The sequence below is a fragment of the Poecilia reticulata genome, linkage group LG9 (assembly GCF_000633615.1).
Source record: "Poecilia reticulata strain Guanapo linkage group LG9, Guppy_female_1.0+MT, whole genome shotgun sequence".
NCBI lineage: Eukaryota > Metazoa > Chordata > Actinopteri > Cyprinodontiformes > Poeciliidae > Poecilia > Poecilia reticulata.
Genome location: NC_024339.1, coordinates 10088065 through 10112493, shown reverse-complemented (window position 1 = coordinate 10112493; position 24429 = coordinate 10088065). Strand labels below are relative to the sequence as shown.

Sequence of the window (24429 nt, the reverse complement as noted above, 5' to 3'; positions counted from 1 at the left end):
ACTCACTCACTCTTTGGTTACCTAGCAACTCACTCACTCTTTGGTTACCTAGCAACTCACTCACTCTTTGGTTACCTAGCAACTCGCTCACTGGTTGCCTAGCAACAACCTGTTGAGTAACTTGCGCAGCAGCAGTTTAAGGTTCTGCCACTGTTCTTCATAACTGCTTAAAAATAATAAAATTGTGTAGCGAAAACTGTGAATAAAACATGAATGTTCACATTACCAGGTTTTTCAGTATTTTAGATATTTAAAACAAAAGACTAATCAATATCAATATTGACTGATATGAAATTATTGCGTTTTTCAGACGTATCGTCCTGCACTATTTTAAATCTAATGGATACTGGCCCTTTCGTAACAGCAGGAAAAGAAGGAAAGAAGTAAAATAAAAAAAGAAGGACGTCTAAAAAGGCGAAGCATCTTAAAAACCACAGTTGAAGAAACTTATTTTAGAAATTAGCGAGTCTGTTCGCAGTCGATGACTTCTTGCTTGGTGCCCGTCCTGGTGGCGTTTTGCGACTTCAAGGTCCTGATTCCCCGTCTCTGCAAGCTGATTGTTGTGTGACAAGGACACGTTGCTAAAACCATCACAGCTGTTGAATAACTCAACAGTGACCTTCACAAAGTGCGTCAGGCTGAAACAACGGAGCTCCATTAGAGCCGTAGATCCACAAAGTGTCAGCGAGGAAACAGGAGGCGGCGGAGAAGCTGACAGGGAAAGTCACTGAATGGAAATATGGCGTACATCTGTTCCTGCGCCCAGATGGATTCTCCGCATCACCAGGGACGAGACTTTCAGGGGACAGAAGAGAGAATAACTCGGTGACTCTCGGCCTGAAATATCTTTTTTCATGCAGTGTTTGGAATATTAAAACTTTCTGGAACCATGTTCCTCTGAACCATCACTTCAACAAATTACTTAATGTGTTGGGAAAAGGTTTAATCAGTTCTTTTAACAAGGAAAATTAGCTAATTTTTTATATTTTAAAGCGAACCTACTTTGCAACATTTACCCTTTGCAGTTTTCATGCTTCTATTTGCTTCTAAAAACAACCCAGGAGTTAAAAAGCAAATTTTTCACAATAAGTTCAACTTTTTTTTGGTGTATGGAAAATGAGCCATTTCAAAAACCGTTACCTAGCAACCCCAGCCAACTCCAGCCTCGTTACCTGGAGCTCCAACACATTTGATAAACTGTATTTACTGCTGCATGCGCTGTACAATGGCTGCTGGAAAAAAGAAGTGTCTTGTTGTTGACTTACCATCCAGAAACCACTTGCTGCATTCTTGATGGTTGTGCAGGAGACTCTACTTATGCTTTTCAAAAATGTATGGTTGTACAGCTGTGCATCTGTATGCAGCCGTTTTGAAGTGTGAGTGTAAACATTGAGTTGGGGGCGTGGCCGGCAGCAGCTTCTTTGGATTTAAAGTAACAAGACTCCATAAAACAGCTCATTCTGACCTGATCAGATTGAAATCTCATTATCCATGAAGGATTTTGTTTCAATAATATAATGAACATGTCGACCTATCCCAACTTGTCCAAGGAAGTATCTTTATGCATTCATTTTGATACCAAGTGATCCAGTTTTGCTCTGATTCAAGCACCAGAACCTTTCTGGAAAAAAAAAAAAGGTCCATCATTTGAAACACAACTAAAGAAAAATGGTCTTTCATTTTACCTTGCTTCCACTGCACACATGGCAGGACAAAAGGACGTCTGGCTGACCGAAAAAAAGGAAAAATAAATTGGACAGTTGGACAGGAGAGGCTATAAATGAAGTCTTTGTCCTGTGGGAGTCTTCACAGCGCTTCCAGAGAGACCGAACGGCGTCCAAAAACATGCCTTAGTCCAGCCTCATTTGTCCCCTGTTGGCTTCTCAGTGACTCAGCTTGTTTGCAGTGTTGGCGCGCTTGTGAAAATCAACTTGAAGCTTCTTGGCACTCTTTCCCCCTCATAAAAGCGCCCTCAGAGAGGCAGAATAAAACTGGAGAGGGGTCATCTCAGCCTTGTGAAAAGGTACAAACTGACTGACAGAGGCCCATTAAATCCACATCTACAGCAAAATCACGTTTCCTTTCACCTCTGCCGTTATCTTTCTCCTTCTCCAAAATGGGAGAGTAGAAAGGATTGTATAAAGATGTTGCTTGTTATTGGTTACATCCGGAAATTTTGCGCATGCACACATCACTGCAGGGCAAAAAGGCGATTCTTTTACTTGCTATCCGTAGCTGCGGTTCCAGTAGAACGATTCCATTAACTAAATGAAACCTGGAGATGTAGGTATTATTAATTCAGTGCAGCGCGCTGCAGCAAACGCTGGAAAAACTTTGAAAAATAACTCAGAGCCACTCGTATTGTTCTTTCTGGCTACACATGGACCCGTTGCCATAGCAACTGAGAACACCTCCGCTATGTGTGTCAGGATTCAACACCAGAAAACACGCAAGCATTTCCCGTGTAAAGACCAGAACATTCAGTTGTTACAGTATCGAGATTTCAGGCTTGATGCTTATTTTTGCAATTATCACTGCAATCGATTAGCTGCCAATGCTATTAGCTGCCAATGCTATTAGCTAATCTGACACAGTGGTGGTAGATTAGCTAATTTAAGCACAGGTCATCAGCTTTACAGATGAGAGTTGGTGTGTTTGTTGCCTTTTTTAAAAATTGAACTGAAAGACACAGAATTCCATAGCAATCTAGCTTGTCACATTCAAGCTAGCATAACTGACCTACTTCCCTCTCCCTTGCTATTTTTAATTTTTTTATTAAAACTATCCTCACCTGTTTATCTAGCTGTAGTGTTGACAAATAATAGCAAAGCACTACATCCCTTTTTCTTTGTATATAATCATGCAGCACACATTTAGTGCTTTATGCTAACAACTTGCCCGCTAAATCCAATAGTAGTTGTTGCTGGTGAACAGTTTGGATCTATATCACCTTGCAGATATCTTTAGTCTTATAAATTTAGTCATCAGGAGATAAAGTAGATGAAATTGGTTTTCATGTCCTACAGAAACGAGAAAAATCTGATTATTTGCTTTTTATAATTTCAACATTTTACACCAATCTTTTGCGTTTACAACGTTTTAATGGTAGTGATACGTCTTTCACTCCAGTTTATTGGTATTATGGGTTTGGTTTGGAAGTATTTTCAGCTGCAGCTTTTCATTGGTCCAGCTCATAGAAATCAAATAGCTGTGCGATGCAGTTTGGGAAGTAATGTTGGATGTGCAACGTGCAGCTAAAGAGCCGGATATTTCCTCTGGAGGTGGCGAAGACAAAGCCAAGATAAATTATAGTTTTCACAGAATCTGCAATTCTTACCCAGAATTTCCTGCAGTGAGTCTGAAAGTTGATTTGATTAGAAACCAAGTTGCATTAAAAGCTGCTGTAATTAAAATCCAATAAGTTTCAGCGTCTCTTTTTGCTTATGCAGAGAAATATAGTCCAAATAAGCATCTGTATAAGATTGGATTGCCACAGAATGAAGATAAATGTGTTCGGTGAAACAGTTTTTTCACTCCAGAGCGACTCTTCACCCAACTGTCTGCATGTTTTAGATGTTTTCCTGCTGCAGCACACCTGACTTAATCCAATGGATGATTAACAGGCTTCTGCAGCTCTTGATGGTCTGCTGAGGAGGTGATGCAGTCATGTTGAATCAGGTGTACTGCAGCAGAAACGCATCTGAAACATGAAGGGCCAGTACTGAGAACCATTTATTAAAATCATACCTGATCGGCTAACAGAGCTCTTAATCCTTCTTAGACGTTTTTTTTCTCTGCTGTTCCCCAACAACAGGACTGGATGAGGATTTTCCTCCGCTTTAGCTTTTGAGTAAAAATGGCACACCTGCATATTAGCTTTTGTTCCGATTCCTCATCTATATTTGTCTTGTTTCCTCATTTGTTGGTCGCAGGAATAATCCAGTTTCACTTTGTGTGCATTTGGAACAACAAGCTAAGCTTAGATTAAGCTTGGACGTGAATTTAATCGTGTGGTTATTAAACAGACAAATAGAAGAAATTAAGTGAAACTCTAAGCTAGCCGGTTCTAAAACGCAGCTTTTATAAAGATAAAAACACAATTTGATAGCAAAACAAACCGCTTTGCTGCGTCATTCCGGACGTCGAGCTAATCCAGCCGTGCATTTATGTGACAGACAACCTCTAATAATGTTGGAAAATGTTCTGAGTCACAGCTGTTGGGCTTTTATTCAACTTTAATTACTTGTGTCGCCACCACCTTCCTCCATCCACTGAAGTTTCCCTGATGTGGGTGAAACAAAGGCTGCAGCAGCAGGTTGCAGCTTAGCAGGAAGGTTTTACATATTTTCCTTCTTGCTGGCTCATTTGAGTTTTCTTTTCACCACTGAAAACAATTTAGAAACCAGAAAATTAAAACTTAACACTAACATTTCCAATCTGGACTGAGCTTCCAGCTATGTCAGATTATTCAGAAATTATCTAAATCTGGTTTTCATAAACTGGTAACACAAGCATATTTAAGAATATTGTAATATTTTATATAAGAATTTAATAGAACTTTAAATAATTTTATAATTTCTCCCCTCAGATGATTTAATTGTATGAACTGTTGAAGGAAGGTTTTAATGCATTTCAGGCCATTATTACTTGAAAAGAAGATTTTTTAATCTCAATGACACAAATTTTTTTCACGAAAATCTTTTTCATTTTTGATAACTTTTGATAACCTGGTGACCTGGTAACTAAGAAATCATTACTGTTTAAACTAACTTTAATAACATAAAGTTACTTAATTTCTAAAGTGCAATCAGTAATACTTTTATAACAAATTTATATCAGTAATGATTTCTTGGTTAATGTCAAGTTGTCATAACAAAGACATTTTGAATAATGTCAACTTTGTATTAAAAGTGTCATAATTTACCGAATGACGCTTTATGACAACAGTCATAAATATTCATGAAGGCTTATTCATGTTCATGATATGAGTTATGACATGTTTATTACAGTGTTATGACAGTCTTATTCACCCCCCCTTCAAATAAAGTGTCACCGTTAATTTTTTTAAATTATTTAGTAGATTTAGTTGTTTTCTACTTTTAATGATGAAACACAAACGATTAATTGGATTAATTGTGATTAATTGGTTATTTAAATGATCACTAACTAATTTAGTAATCGATCGATTAACACAAACATTCAGAGCAGTAATTAAGCCAAACATTTACTATATACATATTGTAATGAAGTTTAAAAAAACTTTTGTAAGTATGTTCTACCAAATACTCCTCAAGTTTTAGTTTTATCTTCACTGGTTCAAATTCTGTAAAAATCTCATGTTAAAGTGGAAATATTGTGTAAAATCAACTTTTCTAAACTTTATATCATGTTATGTTGTTTTTCCCTCACCACTTGTAGTGTCGCTTATATAAAAAAATCTACAGAATATGCTCTTTTTAAAAATTCGATTAATCGTCAGAATTATTGATTAATCGATAACTAAATTGATCATAAATTGCAATCCTAGAACCAATATTTGTCTTGACTCATTTACTTAGTTACACACTGAAATTTTCATTAATTTTTTGTCATTCTAAGAACTCAAGAGTTGGTCTTTTATTACTTTTTTGGATAATATTTTTACGTTTCATTAAAAATGTTATTTTTTCTGATGCTCCCTGCCTCCGCAGTGTGTTTTATCTGAATCTGAGCCCTGTGCTCACCTGTCGGGTTTGCAGCTGATTTGTGTCGTCCCGCTCTGTTTCTCCGTCCCCCTTTTCGCCTCCATCTGTCCAACTCTTTCCTCCAGCAGAGAGGTCACGACCCCTGCTGCAGCAGCCAATTCCCAAGAGGCGGAAAAAAAATGTAAGAGCTGTCAAAGGTTGAGAGAGAACCAACAGGTGGATATCAGCCACATCCATCTTGCTGACGCAGCAGGAAGTAATGCGTACATTTGGTTTTCACGTCACCGTCTGGCTCTTTGTGTCGTCTTTGTCCTGGATTCCTTACCACTCCGGGCTTTAGGGATCAGGAAAAGTGGAAAATAACATGAAACGTGTGTTTGACTGTGAAAAAGGATTGATTTCTGCCTTTTAAGTTAAGGAGATTAGTCATCACTCGTACCCACTGTGTGCATATTTCACAGGAATTACGAAGCTTCAACCTTTAAGTTTTGCATAATTGCAACATTTCTTTTAAAATCGAATATTCGTCCAAATCCTCACTGTACTTTTACTTAACAAAGGCTGCTTTGGTTTTCTGGATATTGATCTTTTCATGTAAAACCAGGGAGCGAGGAACGACCGTGTAACTAAACAAAATTGATTGTTCAGCCTGTGTGTGAATGTCGTGGCCCTTGATGAAGGATTATCTATAAGCCGGTGTGTGTTATGTGTGCCAGGGAATCAAACAGGAACTCGATCCGGCTCTCTTTCACATCTCATGCAGATTTCTACTCCCATCGCCTCTTCCTGTCTCTGCGCCACTCGAGATTTTCGCCTGAGCAGCCCTTCAGAGGGAGGAGCAGTGATTGGGTCAGGGCTTCTTCGGCTGTCTTTGGAGCATTCTCACATCAATAAATCATTATTTTTTGTTACAAGTGGGAAATTTTTCTATTTTAAGAGAAACTGCTGCCGCTCACAAGTGTGTTTTAAGGGAGAATGGATTATTTTCAGCTCCAAGCTTCATGTTTTATTCTGAACAGCGAGCCGAACCTGACAGGTCACTAATAAGGACTAGGGCTGAAATGATTAATCGTGATTAATCAATTCTTCAAATAATTGTCAGCTAATTTAGTAATTGATTAATCTCCAACTGGACTCAATGACTTAATGAACCTGACAGGCCAGTAATAAATAGGAAGTAGGGCTTAAGAAATGATTCATTGTGATTAGCTGCGATTAATCGATTCTTGGAAGAATCGTCAACTAATTTACTAATCGATTAATCGCTAACCGGACTGAAAAAAAAAACATTTTGGGAAAAAATTATATATTTGCCCAAAACTGTAAAAAAAATATATATATAGATTTTGCTTTTGATTTAAACCTTTCTCTGTCTGTAAATATGTTTCAGCCAAAACTCCTCTTAGCTTTAACTTCACCCGGTTTGTATTTACCAAACCCATCGGTGTTGCATTTTAGACAATATAATGTTTATTTTCCTTTTTAAAATAAGAATTTAATAATTTATCTGCATCTTTTTTTATTTTTAATATTTTATAATAACGCTCAAGTGGTTAAATGAAAAGGTAACACTTTATTTGAAGGGAGTGAATAAGACTGACATTGACACTGTCATAAACATGTCATAACACATGTCATGAACATGAATAAGCCTTCATGAATATTTATGACTGTTGTCATAAAGCGTCATTCGGTAAATTATGACACTTTTAATACAAAGTTGACATTATTCAAAATGTCTTTGTTATGACAACTTGACATTAACCAAGAAATCATTACTGATATAAATTTGTTATAAAAGTATTACTGATTGCACTTTAAAAATTAGGTAACTTTATGTTATTAAAGGTAAAGTAAACAGTAATGATTTCTTAGTTAATGTCAACTTTGTTGATGAAAAGAGAGATGAAAACATGGATCTGTTGGAATGCTACTACTCAAGTAACCCTAGTCAAGAGGGCGGTTAATGTCAAGTTGTCATAACAAAGACATTTTGAATAATGTCAACTTTGTATTAAAAGTGTCATAATTTACCAAATGACGCTTTATGACAACAGTCATAAATATTCATGAAGGCTTATTCATGTTCATGACAGGTATTATATCATGTTTATGACGGGTGTTATGTCATGTTTATGACAGTGTTATGACAATCTTATTCAACCCCCCTTCAAATAAAGTGGCTAAATGAAAAATCTGCAGAATCTGCGATTTTTAAAAATCCAATTAATTGATTAATCGTCAGAATGATCGATAGATTAATCGACAGAATGATGGAGACACTTTTTGACGATGTGATGGGGAATATTCTTCGCACTAAATCCTTTAGTTCCATATTTGTCTATTAACTCTGCTGTATGCATAATTGTGACTTCATTAAATTAGAGGTGATTTTATGCCCAACTCTGTTTTCTTAAAATCTTTGCAGTTATTTTCTTTGTTTGTTTTTCAACCTGGGAAAAGAGCGGTCTAAATGCATCTTTTAAAGCCTCCAATTAAATTTTCTGTTCATGTTTTTGATGAATGTGTGGAAGAGTCTTGGTGCTCCAACAAAGAGCATGCTGATATTAAACTCTTTCCTCTTCCTGGACCAACCACTGTAAATGATTACTTCTTCTTCTCCTCTTTATGTGCAACATTTCCCGGCAGATAAAAACTTTTCACAAAAAATCTCTGATAATTCTTTCTCTTGCCATCATTTTAAATTCAAGGCTCTTCCATTCATCTAAAGACACATTTTTATTTCCCAGCACAAGTTCAAAGACACTTTAGCTCCTCGGATTCCCTTTTCTTAACCCGTTTGAAGTGGAGGTTCACATAAAAGGACGAATCTTATCTCGTCGGTTTGATTATCGCCGCAGCGATCGGCGTCGGGTCGAGGCCGGGATCTGATGCAGAAAGGTTTGAAAGCCGTCTGATTTAATTTACGGCGTGAAGAGAGCGCTCCAGCTGGGCGTTAAAGTGATAGATGAGGGTTTGTCAGATCTTTTTGCAGGAATGTTTATCGTCGTCTGTAGTTGGATAAATGTGAGCAGTGGATCAGAGATGTAGTTCAGCTGAAAAGCAGGTACAGTCCATGTTTTCTTTTTTGTTTTTTTATGCTGCACAAAAACAAATCGCAGTTTTTCTCCCGGACATAAGAAAAATGAGCGGGCATCAGAAGGTGGCATGTGGCAGCGGTTGAGTGATGATTTATCCAAAACTCTGGAGCTGCAATATAAAGATCAATTTCCCTCTGAGTCACCAGAGTGAGCAGGAATGGGAAAAAAAACTTTTTACACTTATTTTTATTTATTTATTTTTATTTTACACATCAGATTTCACCTCAAAGCTCAACATTGTTGCTTGTCTTTAATGTTGTGGTTTGATCCAATTGCAGCATCTCTCTTGCCTGACTGGACTCTTGATGAATAATACGAGCGAAACGACTTGAAACGCTGAGAGGGGATATCAAGGTTGCTCTTAAAACACCGGTGCAAAAATAAAAAGCTTTCAAACAGAATCAATACTTTAGGTTTCGCTTTTCTTTACTGTTTCCAAATTAAGGCGTCAATCGCAAAAACTGAAGATGTTTCACCCAGAAATGCTTCAAGTCACCTTTTAAAAACCTCAAGATGAGGACAGAATCTGATTTATTCGCCAAGATTGGAATTTGATTTCGGATTCAGGTGCTCACAACCTGCAGACGTTAAATAAAGAATAGAGGGAATAAATTCAATATGGATAAATAATGAGTTTGTAATGCAGTTTTATACTGAAAGAAAATGAATTTACTTTGTAACTATGAATCATTTTTTTTGGTCTTTTTAAAATACCAAAATGTAAGCATAACTTTACATTTTGGTCCATCTGCTGATTTAATTGTATGTGTTAAATTATTGATTTTTTGATCAGCTGATCAGTAGTGGTGTAGCCTTTTTATCAAACTTTTTTTTACTCCTTCTTGGGTAAAAATATTTCTAAATAGTGCTAATCTTTCTTGAGTGCAAGCTTCTGCAATTAGGTTTTTGAAAAATCAAAACTCCAAAGTGATTTAAATACATTTTATCCTCAAACATGTTCAGTCTGATTTTAAACATTTCTAAACGGTTTATTCTTTTCAGATCTTGCCTTTTTCTGCTTAAATGCTTAGGACTGGATGATAGGGCTAAAAAAACGCATCACAATATAAACGTTTCATATCAATTGATATTGATATTGATCAGTTTTTTGTTTTTGAATATCTGAATTACGACCAAACTAGTGTCCTGGCCTTTCCTGTTTTATTAACAGTTTCTACTAAGTGCTGTTCTTTGTTTTTTTTATGAGGCAAAGTGGGAAAACATCAAACTGCTGCTGCGCCAGTTACTCAACACGTTGTTGCTAGGTAACCAAAGTGTGAGTGAGTTGCTAGGTAACCAGAGTTTCCAGCCCTAATTATGACTACTTTATTCACTCAACAAAGTCTCCACTCAGTTCTGTACTTTCAATTTTTAAGTTTTAGAACACAAGAAAAATCAAGTTAATCTCAGAAACTGAAAAAGATTTGCTTACTGAAGTAAAAAAAAATTAAAATAAATCTGATTTTTGTTTCATTTTCTTGATTGAAACGTAACTTAAAAACCCAAAGGCGCTGATATAACCGTCTCTTTTAGATTATTTTTGTGTCTGAAGGAGAGCTAAGTCTTGGTTTTACACATTTTGACCAACTGCTCCCGACGATCGCTTACATGTTTCACATAACTTCTGCTGTGGAGCAGAAGGAGCCATGTTTGCTGCTGAAAACGCGTCACCTGGGGCAGAATATCCGTCACTTGATGAACGACAGAAATTACAGTTTTGTGGCCGTCGGTCGTCCTGATAGAGACGTCGGTGTTTTGACAGGCTGTGGACAGAGAGTCGTGCCGCTCTGTGTTTACTGGGCTTTTCATGGCTGGAAGATTTTCGTCTCACCTTGTTCTGAACCGCCGCTCCACCTTTTAACGCCCAGCTGTGCTGACAAATGTTCTGATGACTTGTAGCGCTTTGACTGGACCATACGTAGGTGGTTGGACATGAGACGAAAGAACTCACTGGGACAAAAATAAATAAATCAGCTGCACAGTAAATGTGAGTATTGCCAAATGTTCTGTTGGGCTGTTGGTTTTTTTTTGCATTTGTTCTCAGCAGCTTGCAGTATTTTTTTTAAAGTTATGTGGCACTAGCTGCCCTTATTTATTTATTAGTAGTTGGAATAGAGGAGGGTCATTTATTGTGCCAGGAAGTAAACCAGGCTCAGCTACACCTACTCTACTCTTGTTCTGCTGTTTTAATGTTACACTTTTTCTATATTTTATATGTCAGATACACTGAAATTAATGCATAATTATGAAGTGAATGAACAATCTTTCCTCAGTTTCCCCCCTTCTTTTGCAGTTTAATTTGCCCCTCCTTTAACCTGGAACTCCTTAAAGATCACCTGTTGTGAAAAATTTACTTTTTGCACATTTTTCCATTGGGTTTCTGCTGCTTCTGCAAACAGCCAAAACAGTTTAAAAAAATCATTCAGTTGTTTTGTTTTTTTTTTTGTCAATAAGTGAAGTTAATGTCTTTTCATGTCTGGAAAATGAGCTCTTTCAAAAACCTCCTGATAGGTCTGATTCAGTCGGCACTGCGCCGTTACCTAGCAACCCCAGCCATGGCACCTAACAACCCAAGTGGATCTCCGGCAGTTTAGTTTGTTTTACCGCTGTACAATGGCTGCTGGAATAGACAAGTGTTTTGTTGTTGACTTACCATCCAGAAACGACTTGCTGCAATCTTGTTGGTTGTACAGGAGGCTCCACTTCTGCTTCTCAAAGCACTAATTGCACTTCTGTTTTAAGCCATGTTCATGTGTTTGTGTGAACGTGGAGCTAGCGGCCATGGCCAGCAGCAGGATTTAAAGTGACATTATTGTGGTGTAAACAAAGTTTAACAAATATCTGCTGAAGTTTCTGCTTCGGCTTTTGAGTTTTAGAAGAACATCAGTGTAATAGCTATACTACAAAACAATTACTTCAATGTAGTTTAGCAAAAAAACAGTAAGTTACATGGTGTAAGAAAATGTTTTCAATCTGGATTTATTGAAAGTACTAAAGATATAACCGTGGTATAAAAAAATTCAGCTGTCATCTGAAACTATCCGTTTTATTTTAGGTTGTTGTCATTTTTTTTTTTACATGAAACTAAACGTCTCTAGGCATACAGGCCTTCTTCAGACAATAAAACCTGTTTTTACTCTGCTTGGGAAGCATTAATGTCGCATCTGTCACTTTTATTACAATAAAGGTCAGACCATTAAAGGGAAAAGAATTGGAAATGAGTCATAAATTTGGTCTCTTACCCAAGGGTTAGTTTTATAGCAGACGTTGATTTTATTCTTAATATAAACAAAGAGGTGTCCAGTGGAATATTTAGCTTATGCATGAATCAGTGAACGGTTATGAACCCTCTTCCTCTCTTCCGTATCTATGCAGCAAAAACAACTCAAAATTGAATAAAAAAAGCTGTAATATACCAGCAGGGAATAATGAAATGCTACAAGATGCTGTGTGTGGCGAGTTGTCTCTGTGATGTGAGAAAACATGCATTAATAACCTTGTGCTGGAGGAGATGCAGTACAGAAATGTGAAGCGAATGAAGTTCAGGGGTAAACTAGTTTCTGATTCTTCTTTGTGCTTCGAACTGCGGCTCGAACAGAAACTGGAATCAAGCAAACATACTGTACATCACAGCAGAAATTTCTGTCTTTCTGCCACTTTCTGCTCGGGTTAGGAGATTTCGAGGTGCGCCTCCGTCAACATTTTGGTGCCTTTAAAGTTTTCAAAGTCGTTCTTAAGCCCTCAGGAGGAACCTCGATGTGTAGGAGCAAACATAAAAGAAAAGATGAAAAGCGACTCAAGATCAGACGGGAACAGATAAAAACTCTGAATTTCCAGAATGGACAATCATGTTTGGAGTTAAACCATAAAAATCAAAGCGGTTTGTTTCTGACATCGGTCTGAAAGCCCCTGAAACAAACGGTGCGTTTGAGGCAGTGCAGGGACATGTCCCGCTGGTACTCCCTGCAGCGCTCTGTTTTCATCATCGGGCCTCTTGTCTTTCTGCTGTTCACTTAGTGGCATCTCAGGCATGTGCGTCAGATGAGTCTGCAGAGAGATTTACCATACAGAGGCGTTTCTGGGCCAGCTGGTTTGGGTTGAGTGGCTTCTGGAGGTCAGTGAAGAGATTGATGAGAAACTAAAACATGTCCAGTACCTTCACTCCTAAACGTAGTGGGAAAAAATTGTTTTATTTCAAAATTAAGGCACCTATTACTGTGCCTGGTGCCTCTCCAGTGAACGTTTTGGGCGAGAGGCGGGGTCACCCTGGACAGGTCACCAGTCTGTCAACACAGAGACAAACAATAACGATATAAACTAACACATATCGGTTAGTTTATATATCATAAACTAACAGATTTATGAACTGTTATAAATTTAACTTTATAAAGAACTGACTACATGTTAACTCTGGCAATAATAAAGACGACCGTCTCTACAAACCCCCTTTAACCTCCTTTTTCATAACATATATTAACAGTTTAGATAAAAATCTGCCTCAAATGTCATTTTTACGCTGATGACGCTGTCTTACATTGTTTGTTGGTTTTTTAAAGCAGCTTTTGATGGGATTTGATCCAATTTGAGTGATAAATGCTCACAAATCTGAAATAAATTACTTTAATGGATGTAATGTTTTCATTATTGTTTTCCTTTATTTGAAAAAGAAGTGTTTAATCCCATTGAGAGCTAACCGATTAAATAAATGTAAAAACAAAGATAAAAACTGAGTTAAAATATGCAGCTTGATTGGCAACACTGCATTGCCACTGGTGATGATTTATATTATTATTATTATAACAAATCTTCTTATTCGGCTACTTAACTTCACCTTCCTACGCAGCAGAACTGATATCCAGGTTTAACTGGGTCACAGAACATCAAACTCTAAATGTGTTTCTTTACTTGTCACAGTTTTTATAAAGTTGCTGCTCAATTTTTCTGATTTTTTTTATTTTTTATTCACAAACTTTTTTGTTGAACTACTTTCTTCCCCAAAGTCTCACCTGTGTACATGCAATATATTCCTGTCAAATCGCTGCAGATCGCACCGCCTGCTTCCCCTTTCGCTGCCATTGTAATTCTTCCCATTGACGCTGGAGGTGAAGGTTGTTTTCAACCTGTCATTTTTCATAGATGAAAACCAGCAGGCACATAGAAATATCTGTGCAAGTACCAGAGTTTCTTCTCTTTGTTTGATTTAAATTCTTGCTTTGCCTGAGCTAAAGTGCTGCTCTGGGCTTCAGGTCCTTAGAAAGAGTGGGAGTCGTCATAGCAACAGGCACCTTAGGGCATGTTTTCTTGTTGTCTTTAGTAATTTTTGGCTGCCTCCATAAACCTTGTAAAATTTTAGCGTCGCTATCGCTGAGGATATCTAATCTAGAAAGTAAGCGAGACATTTCATTGTTTCAAAAGCAGAAATCTTAAGGGGGAAAAAAGGAAATAAGTTTTCTAAAGCTAATTCAAGGCTAACAAACTTACAGAGTAAATCTGTGTCAAGGTTTAAATTATTACAAAAGTTTGTTAGGAAATTTCAAATGAGCTTGAATGAATAAAGTTGGAATTTCTACATTGGTATCTACAATAGAGTACACATCCAAGTCTGAGCTGAAAGTGATTCGCGCCGCTGAACCGCCATCTTGGTAGGCGGTTTATCATGATTGTTCATCATGTTTTGAGCATGATCAACAATGAGACCAACAAACAGAAAGTGTATTGGCACTCCTGACAAAATGTGCAAGAGAAAAATATATCAACAAATGTGAGACGGATTATTGTTGTCATAGCAACTGTCATGGTAGTTGGTTACGGATGCCTACCAAGATGGTTGTCAGCTACAAAGTTCCCAGAAGTGTGATGTCACATGAGAACTATGTATTAGGTTCAGTCTAAGAAAAATATATTATGAGAAAAAAAATGGTACATGAATAAACTCATAATATTACCAGAATAAAGACGTACAAGAACAAAGTCAAAATAATACAGGAATAAAATCGTAATCAGTGCATCAACTTATTATCAGTGGAAGGACACTGCATGCTACTGATGATAATCTGATGTGTTAACAGATTATGTAAGATTATGGAAGCTGCCAATGTGCAGCATTCTGCATCAATATGATATTAAAAAAGGAGAAATATGATTTGATGCAGTTACTTTTCATGAATTATGACGAAACAAGCTTCATTCTTCATGCTTCAACTAAACCCAGTAAATATTATCCAGCTCCATTAACTTCACATTATCTTCTCTCTACTTTAATTTCCGGTTTTACTTTAAAAGATTATGTTTGCTGCTCCGTCTTATTTTATATTGTGGCCCTTTTGTCTTCCCCCTAAACCTCGTAATCATTCACAAGTTGTTTCAGTTTTTCCTTTGGCCCTGGAGAGGAAAAAGTGATAATTTATCGGCTTACCTCACATTTCGTTTTAAGCCAACTTCTAACGCATTCTAACTAATATCACTGGAATAAATCTAATATTTATTACACATCAACAGCTGGGTAAATATTATGGAAGTTAAGTTTGTCAAAATTAATTTATTTATTCTTCAAATTAATTTTTTTTAAATCAATAAAGTTACGATTTGTTTGTTGTTGTCATGGCAACCTCCTGGCACGGTTGCTGAAGTTAACGGACGTGTGACGTCACATGAGAACTGTTTGTATTCAACCTGCAGCAGAAAACCGCTGGGGCAAACGTAGATATTTCCAGTGCAGCCTGCTGCCGGAGTCTTTATTAGTCTGCAAATAGCTGGCTTGCAGTGTCATGTTTGCAGCCGCTCCAGGCGCAGCAACAATCCTCTGATTTGTAATCGCTGCCTGAACGTCGCCGACGTCTAACAACCTGCTTCTGAACCGCTTATCCAGCTGACAGTTGTTATTAATCCAGCTTTGTGATTCCGGCACTGACGAAGAAGTATTTGCAAACATCTCTTCTTGTTCACTAACTGGAATCGCTCTCTGGCTTGTGACTTTATTCCAGCCTCGTATTTGGTTACAAAGTGAAAGCTAAAATAGCTGCCATGTTTTCCCTGTGGCGCCTGGCTGCAGCTKTTTTTTTTTTTTTTTTTTTTTTTTTTYKTKKGCCTGGAAAGTCATTGCCTCTAAAATAATCTGAGTTGGAGATGGCATGCCAAGTCCTCACAGAGCTTTTCTAAATATGGACAGAGCTGTCACATCAACACCTGCTCAGGACGGGCCCTGCATGCTGCAGCTAAGAGAATTAGTGCACAGCTTACACAGTAAGGCTGGAGAAAAGCTGCACAATGGGCGATAAGCAGGACTTCTGAGGCCTGACAAATATGCATTTGGACAGGATGTTTCAGAACGAAACAAGAATTTAGCTGCTACCCTCATTTTCTTTTTACTTTTAAAGAACAAAGAGTTAGAAAAGCACAAAACTCTTAGGAAACTGAAAGGAGGGAATGAACATTTAAAACGTGTTTTTGGGGCTTTCGATACAAATTCCACAAAAAATGCTGGGAACAATTAATTAATCCAAACATACAAAGAAATATATATAAGAAAGTCATATTGCAATTCTATGAAATTATTTTCAGAACTATGTTTTTTTTTCCTCAGTGTGGCCTTAATACTGTTTTATAATAAATATGAATGAAACTGAGATGCATTAAATAATGTGGATTTTATGGGGGGATGGAGGGATGAAAACCCGATGAACAAACAATAAATCTGCACAACTGATTATTAGAACAATTTTATATATATCTTTAAAAAACACCTAAAAATGGCAGAAATAAAAAAATGCCCAATTAAACAACTTTACATCTCTGAATAGCAGAAGTGGAGCCTGCTGCACAACCAACAAGAATGCAACAGGAGGTTTCTGAATAATTAGTAACACTTGTCTTTTCTAGCGGCCATTGTAAAAACTATCTGACTGAATGTTCTGGAACTCAGGTTGGGTTGCTAGGCAACGGGGCTGGGCTCAGTTGGGGTTGCTAGGTAACAACGCAGTTGACACCCAAATGGAATTATAAAAAACTTTGAAAGTTATTCAAAAGGTATAACTTTGAATAATAGCTTTGAGCAACGGTTGCCAACAAAGAATCCCTGTTTAGAGGCAGAACCTGTTTAACATTTCCCAAACATAAAACATTGTTTTTCCACCTTCCTTTTAAGAAATATACCAAAAAGTGTAAGTGAATGTTAAATCTGTATTCACAATTTATGCTGCAGAGCTGAACGCTCAGTGTAAAATTGAAAATGATGCTTGGCGTGACTCTGAAATGTTAACCTAAGCTTTTCCTGATTTGTTCCACTACAGTCAGAAAACATATTCTGTTTCCAGAATCCTGTGACATTTACTGACAGAGTTAGAGATTCATAGAAACACTGACCTGTTTGATCCTGCTGCTCATTGATTTTAGATTCTCTTTATTGCTCCAGAATTGCAAGTTTAGGATGGAAGAGTGTTGCATCAAGCTGAAGTCTAACTTGGCGTGAGTCTGAAATGTTAATGTTAGTGTACCACTTTCTCATCCTTCATATCTTTTCAATTAATCAATCAAGTTTATTTGTATGGCACATTTCAGCGATAAGGCAGTTCAAAGTGCTTTTCATCATAAAAACAGATTATATTTAGTTGATACACATCAAATATGTTGGTTAATGTTCCACTTATTATGGTTCAAAATCATGTTTTCAGAGGGAAACTGGGACAAAGGTGAGGTTTTAAAGTGAAACGGAGTTTATTGTATCGTTTATCATTTATCATGACAAATTTTTGATTTATCGTTGTAATGATATATTCCAATTAATTTTGTTTAAAACCTCACAAAACTTTTGAGGCTATAATTGCTGCCGTCACAGCCATACAGTTACCTAAAAAATTAGTAGTAAATTGTTCTTATTGTCACGTTTATCTTTATCACAACATTAACACAAAATGTCGTGATAGAGGCTAAGAGAAGATGATGTTTTCTGCATCTACAAAAGGGACAATGTTACTCATTTGTGCTGAAAAATGTTTAAAAATTGTTAAATGAACAGGAGTGGAGTTTAATGAATTCGATCGGCTGGGTTTGATGATTGAAGGTGGAGAGGTAACACCTGCATGGAGCTGTGTTTTCCCTGCAGGTCCCGCTGTAATTCAGCAGGATTTCACTTTCGTTCAAGCAGCTTCTCCTCCAATTATTCAGCCGTGGAAGCACTGGAGGGAATTACTTTCTCTAATTAAGACAGCCCGACTCTCAGCGATTGCATTGTGTCTGAAGAATTACAGCGAACACACAGGGATTTTTGAATGTTATTGTCTTTCAGTAAGTTTTTTGATTTGCTAAAAACTTTGAAAACCCTCCGACTGTTTCGATTTTTCTTCCTTTCAGCCTGGAGAGACAGGAGTTTGTATTTCTCTGCAATGTTTTTAGGATGTTGCTTTCGCTTGAGAAACGTGGAGGACAAATTGCTCTCTGCAGGGTTGCCGATTAGAGGCGATGGCCTTCAGAGTTAAAGGTGATTGGACTTTTGCCGTGAAAGCCTTTCGGGGCTGTTGCCCAGGAAATCCACACTCAGTCAGTCTTTTCTTCACTGGGTTGAAGATTTATCTGCCTCTGCCAGAAGTACTTAGAGTTGCATGAAGCCTATCTCTGGAACCCTGGCAGTTTAATATAAATACAGGTACGCGTGTGTTCGGTTCAGGTAATTCCAACTGTGTTCAATGGACTGCCATGGTTTTTCTCTTGGTTGTTTATGGTGCTAAGAAATGCAGAATTTTCCCACTTTTGAGCGCAGATATAAGTTATTAAAACTTTGCTGCATGCATGACTTTATTATCTAACTAAGACATCTGCTGAATCCTGTTTCTAGTTTAAACTTGCTTATATTTGCATCTGGTTTTTATCAGACGTCTGAATCCAAGTTTGAAAAGTTGTAACTTTTAAAATATGTTTTTTTTTTCATATTTGTTAAAACTGTCTCCATGAGTAATGTGAGACAGATAATCTGTGAAAAGATCAACATACTCACCTTCTCCATGAGACACTATTTCTTTCTGACAAAATGCACCAGCCTCGACCAAAAACAACCAATCAGAGACAGGAGGAGGGTCTTAGCGCTGTCAATCATGCTGATGAACGTGCTGCTCAATGTGCTAATGATGGAAAAACAACTTACGGTTACTAAAACCGTTTGTCTGACGTCATCGGTGACTTTGCTAACTACTATGCTAACTAGCCGTAGCATTCGCGACATGCTATGCAGATGGGAGAACGTGTAGCGTAGCAAAGCTTGCTCTGATTGGTTGTTTCTAGTTAGCACTGGGAGAAAGCAGAATAGCTCATTTTTTCACAGATTATCTTAAACTGTCACGACATTGTGACAGTTTTTAAGCATGTCTGATCAGAAGAAATAATCTGGATTTTGTGGACGTCCCACCACGTCTTTACAATGTGTTCATCATTCTGAATAGGGCAGGTACATCGGGATGAAGAGTGTGATTTTCACAGTGCTACCCTAAAAATTCAGGTTTCATTTACACTAAGGCTGTCAGTTAAAATGACATAATACAGATTAATCACATTATGTAAAAGCCGTTCTCGCGCGGAGCGTTATCTAGTTCACAGCACTGCGTCGTCGTTCATCATTTATTACGATAAACTTCTTACCATGATAGATTTGTTGTTTGTATAAATCCCCATAACTGTCCATATTGTCAAAATTGTTAGTTTTGACCATATGGACTACAGGTTTTCAGAATGAAATGAGGTTTTCATTGCATTCTGCAATGAAAACCTCAATAAAAATCAATATATTTGAAAATATGAATAAATGCAGTTACCGTGTGCAGTTTAGTGACACAAATCAAACTTCTTTAAAGAAGCGCGTTGCTGTTTTTCTAAAGCAGCGTTTATGTTTGTGGGGATATAACAGCTGTGACATGCAGCCACATTCATATCTGAAAGAAATGCAAAAAATGTGTCACTTTTATTGTTATCACAATAGTTTAACAAAGCTGCAAAGTTGAGCAGACTTGTTGGATATAATTGCAACATCCGCACTGATTGCCTCTGAAGATCCACTTTATCTTGGGTTCGTTGAGATCCAAACTCTAATTCTCACCGTTGATTTAAATCAATAAGTAAGTGATGAGGTCATTCGTCCCTTTCAGTTCTATCAGAGATCGTTTTTGTTAATACTCCTCTTAACTTGTAGATCCTTGTTTTGATCCGGATTTTCTTTGACGGTTTATGATTTTCCAGCTGGACTCCAACTTTCCCACTGATAGTGACACAAGAACCTGAAACGGAAGTGAAATTTCACCACTGCTGCGGCAGTCATGCCTCATTCTCATCGTAATTGCATCTGTCAGATCGGTTTCCTGATAGATTCTGCAAAAATAATTACCAGGCGCTGGTCCGCTGTGGGGGAAGGGAGGCAGCAGAGAGCTTGTTTCCTTGCAAAGTCATTCAGCTCGACATGGTTTGTTGGCCGGCTTCCCTCTTTAAAGATGTTCAGAGCTAAAAGTCTGAGAATGAAGCTGAAAGTGTCCAATAGTTTCCTTTGTGTGCTCAAAGTGAAGCCACACGAACATTAACATACTGCAAAAATAAAGAAGAGAAAAATATTTTTTATCTAGAGTCTACTGCAAATATGTGTGTACACTTGAAATAAGACAAAATTAACTTACAAGTAATTTCTCATAAAATATAAGAGCTTGTTTTATGTTAATTCCTTAATATATATATGAAAACGACTAGTTACAAGAAAAATAATCCACTATTTCATCAATATTAAGGGATTATTTACTTAAAAGTATCTGCTATTTGGTGCTAAATATTTGCTTGTAAGTTAGTTTTGTGTTGTTTCAAGTGTAGTAAAATAATCGTACAGAAGAGGATTAGGGCCACTGAAAAACAGAATGCTGACTTTAATCTGAGATTTCAGAGAAAAAAATGTCAGAATTCTGATTAAAACTAGAAATTTCAGCTTAAAGTCAGAATTCACAGAAAAAAGTACAAATTCTGAGGAAAAAAGTCAGATTTATCAGATTAAAGTTGAAATTCTGAGAATTAAGTTAGAATTATGGGGGGAAGCTTGAATTGTCAGATTGAGAAAAAAAAAAAGCCAATTTTCTCAGAATATAAAGTTTTTTTGACTTTAGTCTGAGAATTCTGGCATATTTATGGCTGAAAATGTACTTTTAAGTTAGTTATTGTTTCTTATTTTTCTGCTGTTGCCCTAATTCTCCTCCGTATATTTGCTCTAGAAACTAAGCCAAAACATTTTGCACAATTGTGTTTTTGCAGTGAAGAAATTATTTTCCTTTCCTGAATATATTCCTGACAGGTATATATTCAGACAGATATTAATTTCACCACAGGTAAGAGAGCGGTGTCCGCTGTGTGACCGAAGGCTGTCCTCGCCTATAAAAGCTTTAATATTTTAATAAATTCTCTGACGGATGTCAGCAACGCAGATGAGAAATTTCACTGAAAAGCCATCCAGGTTTCAGGTTGAGCTTATTTGAAGATGCAAATGAGTCCAACTCAAAAAAAAAAAACTAAAAGTAATAAGATGGAGATTCAAAGAAGCTGTCGGTGACGCAGAGGGGAAAATGAAACTTTCCGAAATAAGAAGCAAGTCATTGGAGAGAAAATGAGAAAGAAAGAAAATCGAGAACAACAAAAAACCCAGCAGGGACCTTTTACAGGGAAATTAATTTACGTCCAAGTCAGAAAATGAAAAACGTCGCTGAGATGGAAACTTTAGAGAAAGGTTTGGAGGAATTAAAAAGAAAGCAATCGAAAAAGTGTTAATAAAAAAAAGGTTTTACTTATCCCCCCTTTTTAGTGAAACTATTTCCTCTGAGATTTTGGGTTTGCATCTTTTTGAAAAGATTTATTGAACTGATTCAATCCAATTCAGATTGTCAAATGTCATCTCAAGAGACTTTACAGAAACTGAGTCCAATTTATATTTTTACCAGAAATTAAACTCCCAATAACTACAGAATAACTTTTAAAAGTGTTTGGTAGAAATAAATCAGTGCACATCACTGTTTAAGTCAAATTTAAAGGGAAATAAATATTGTAATAAGTCGTATTTAAAAAATCCTCAGAGTCTGTGTGGATGGTGATGCAGCAGTACCAGTCAGTCTTGCAGCAAATCTGAAGACGCCTCTGACTGAAGACTGTTGCTGCAAGTCAAACTGTCACTAGAAACTAACATTTAAATATCAGCAGAGACTTTATTCCATGGCAAAATGGCATCAGTTGTTAGCAAACTCTGCTAATCCAGCTCATTTGCTTTTGCCGCTCCCCTTTAAATCTCTGTTTGGTTCTCTAACTCAGAATCTTGCTCCATTTAGGAAGTTCCTGACTGATAGTCAGTATCTGCGTTTCCATTAACCTTAAAATTGCACAATTTGACATTTTGAAAATAAATTTGCTTAATGGAAACAAGTTAATTTTTAAAATATTCTCATTTTTCACTAAAAAGTTTTTGCACAAAGATAAGATATTTTTTGGGGTAGCGGGGGCAAATAGAAACAAGTTTATCTCGCAAAACTGTGATGGAAATCCTTTTTTTGCTTCACAAGAGTCACATGATCAACAACCGGATGTTGCTACTGCCAGAAATGACGAAGAAAACAACAACAACAACAGGAAGTAGTTGGAGGATGATGGTGCAGCAGGTTTTTAATGACTCGTCACATAGAAGCTAAATGCTGCTCAATGTTGTTTTTTTTATCTTAAATGCAAAATATATACATTTTTTCTACAGTGTTTGATTAAAACAGTTTTAAAGGTTTTGTTTTTAAGCAAGTGGCTGTAGAGTCTGTATGCTCCACTAAATGATTAATCAATTACTAGATCAGTTGACATTTATTTCAACGACTGATTAATCTGATTAATCGTTTCAGCCCTACTGTCAATTAACAAGATATCTGAGGAGCTAACTGCAGGTAGGTAAAATTATAAACCCAAATTTACAAAAACTGAGACAAACTGGAGAAAACCTGAAGAAAACTTTGACTTTTGAGCGGAGCCGACGGATCCAGCGAGGCATCACTAAAAGCTGAGGACTTAATTACCGCTCAGGTTGATTGCAGCCGGGGAAAACAGGGAGCAGTTAAAAGAGGCTGCAGCTGCGAGTGAAGGCAGGAAACTGGAGTTAACCGTGGAAATCTGATGGGAGAAAATGACTAAACAGAATTAACACGACGCGCAGAAAAAATAACCCGACATGAGACGTGAAACGCCAAACAAAAGATGGCAGAAACTCATAAACGAGATCAAACACAAGGCAGAACGACGCAAAAATACAAGAGGAAATTAAGACATAACATATAAATACTGACTATTAGTGCAGCAATGACATACTTCCCAATTCTTTCCATTTCAGTGTTTTCTTCTCAGTTAAAAGCTACTGTCACTTTAAGAGATTCAAAATGTAACATGTAATTAGTTGGCGACTAAATGGGTCGTAATCTGTCATGTTTCATTCACCAAACTGGACCAAACGAACATCTTCAGAAAATGCTCAATTAAATGAAATTACATGATAAACTTCAAGATTTTTAATATTATTTATCTCCACAGTACAAAAACACAAAATCTTACAAAACGTTTTGGTTCCAAATATCTTGGCACACTTTAAATAATAATAATAATTTTAAAAAACCATATACGGTAAGTATTTTTTCATCACGATATAGGAGCTTGTTTTAAGTAAATCATTTCTTAATATTGATTAAAAAGTACTAATTCAATTGGCAGATTAGTTCAACTATAAGAAGATATTTTCCCCATGTTACAAGTGAAACAATCGGCCAGTAAAATGTTTACTTTTTAATCAATATTAAGGTATTATTTACTTAAAACAAGCTCTTGCATCTTGCTATTTTAGAGAAAACTAAGATATTTGCACTACAAAGTTGACCAAAAATACTTAATATTTTATGTTTTTGCAGAATTTCAAACTTCTTGCTTACCAACATAAAAACGAGCTCATATGTAATGGTTGAGAATTGGTTTGTTTTCACTTTGATCTCTTGTCAGATTCAGTAATTACATATGAATGTTTTATTTTTTGCGTTTCTTTTCCACTGCAGTCCATCTTATGACTAAATAAAGAGAATATTTTGAACTTCATTCATTCCATTTCTTGTTTTTTATTGCAAGGGAGAGAAATATTGCTTGAAACCAACAGCAGCTTGTAACATTTTCTTTTAGCCGCTGTAATTTTCTTCCATAAGTCACAGCGTCTGGCGAAAAAACTAAATTATTTACCAGCCCCGGGTCAGAAGACACGGAGGTTTACAAGAAACCACACGGAGGCTTGACCGGGCCTTAAAGCAAGACATTACCGCACATTTCACTTTTCATACCACAACATAACCTGCAACAGCTGTGTGTGTGTGTTTGCTCCAAAATACCAAACCTTCCTCCAAATCTGAGTTATTGCCCCTCTGTACCCTATTTGTGTCTTTAATAAAGATGAGCAGAGCGTTGCTGGGCAAACTGTAACCTGTATATACGTGTAGCTGTGTGTGTGTGCGTGTGCACGTGCGTGCGTGTATGTACACATGTGTATGTAAACGTGTGTGTGTGTGTGTGTGTGTGTATGTGTGTGTGTGTGTGTGTGTGTGTGTGTGTGTGTGTGTGTGTGTGTGTGTGTGTGT

The 24429-nt window shown here is 36.9% G+C and overlaps 1 protein-coding gene and 1 long non-coding RNA gene across 3 annotated transcripts in view; one reads left to right on the top strand and one right to left on the bottom strand.

The window, feature by feature from the left end:
- fras1 (Fraser extracellular matrix complex subunit 1) overlaps nt 1-24429 on the top strand; it is a 271118-nt gene that overhangs the window by 40102 nt on the left and 206587 nt on the right. The gene's annotated exons all lie outside the window — the stretch shown is intronic.
- LOC108166585 (uncharacterized) lies at nt 11985-15301 on the bottom strand. The gene is made up of 3 exons (XR_001776939.1): nt 15201-15301; nt 12995-13068; nt 11985-12893 (listed from the first exon to the last, which is right to left on the bottom strand). It is a non-coding gene; the product is annotated as an uncharacterized LOC108166585 (long non-coding RNA).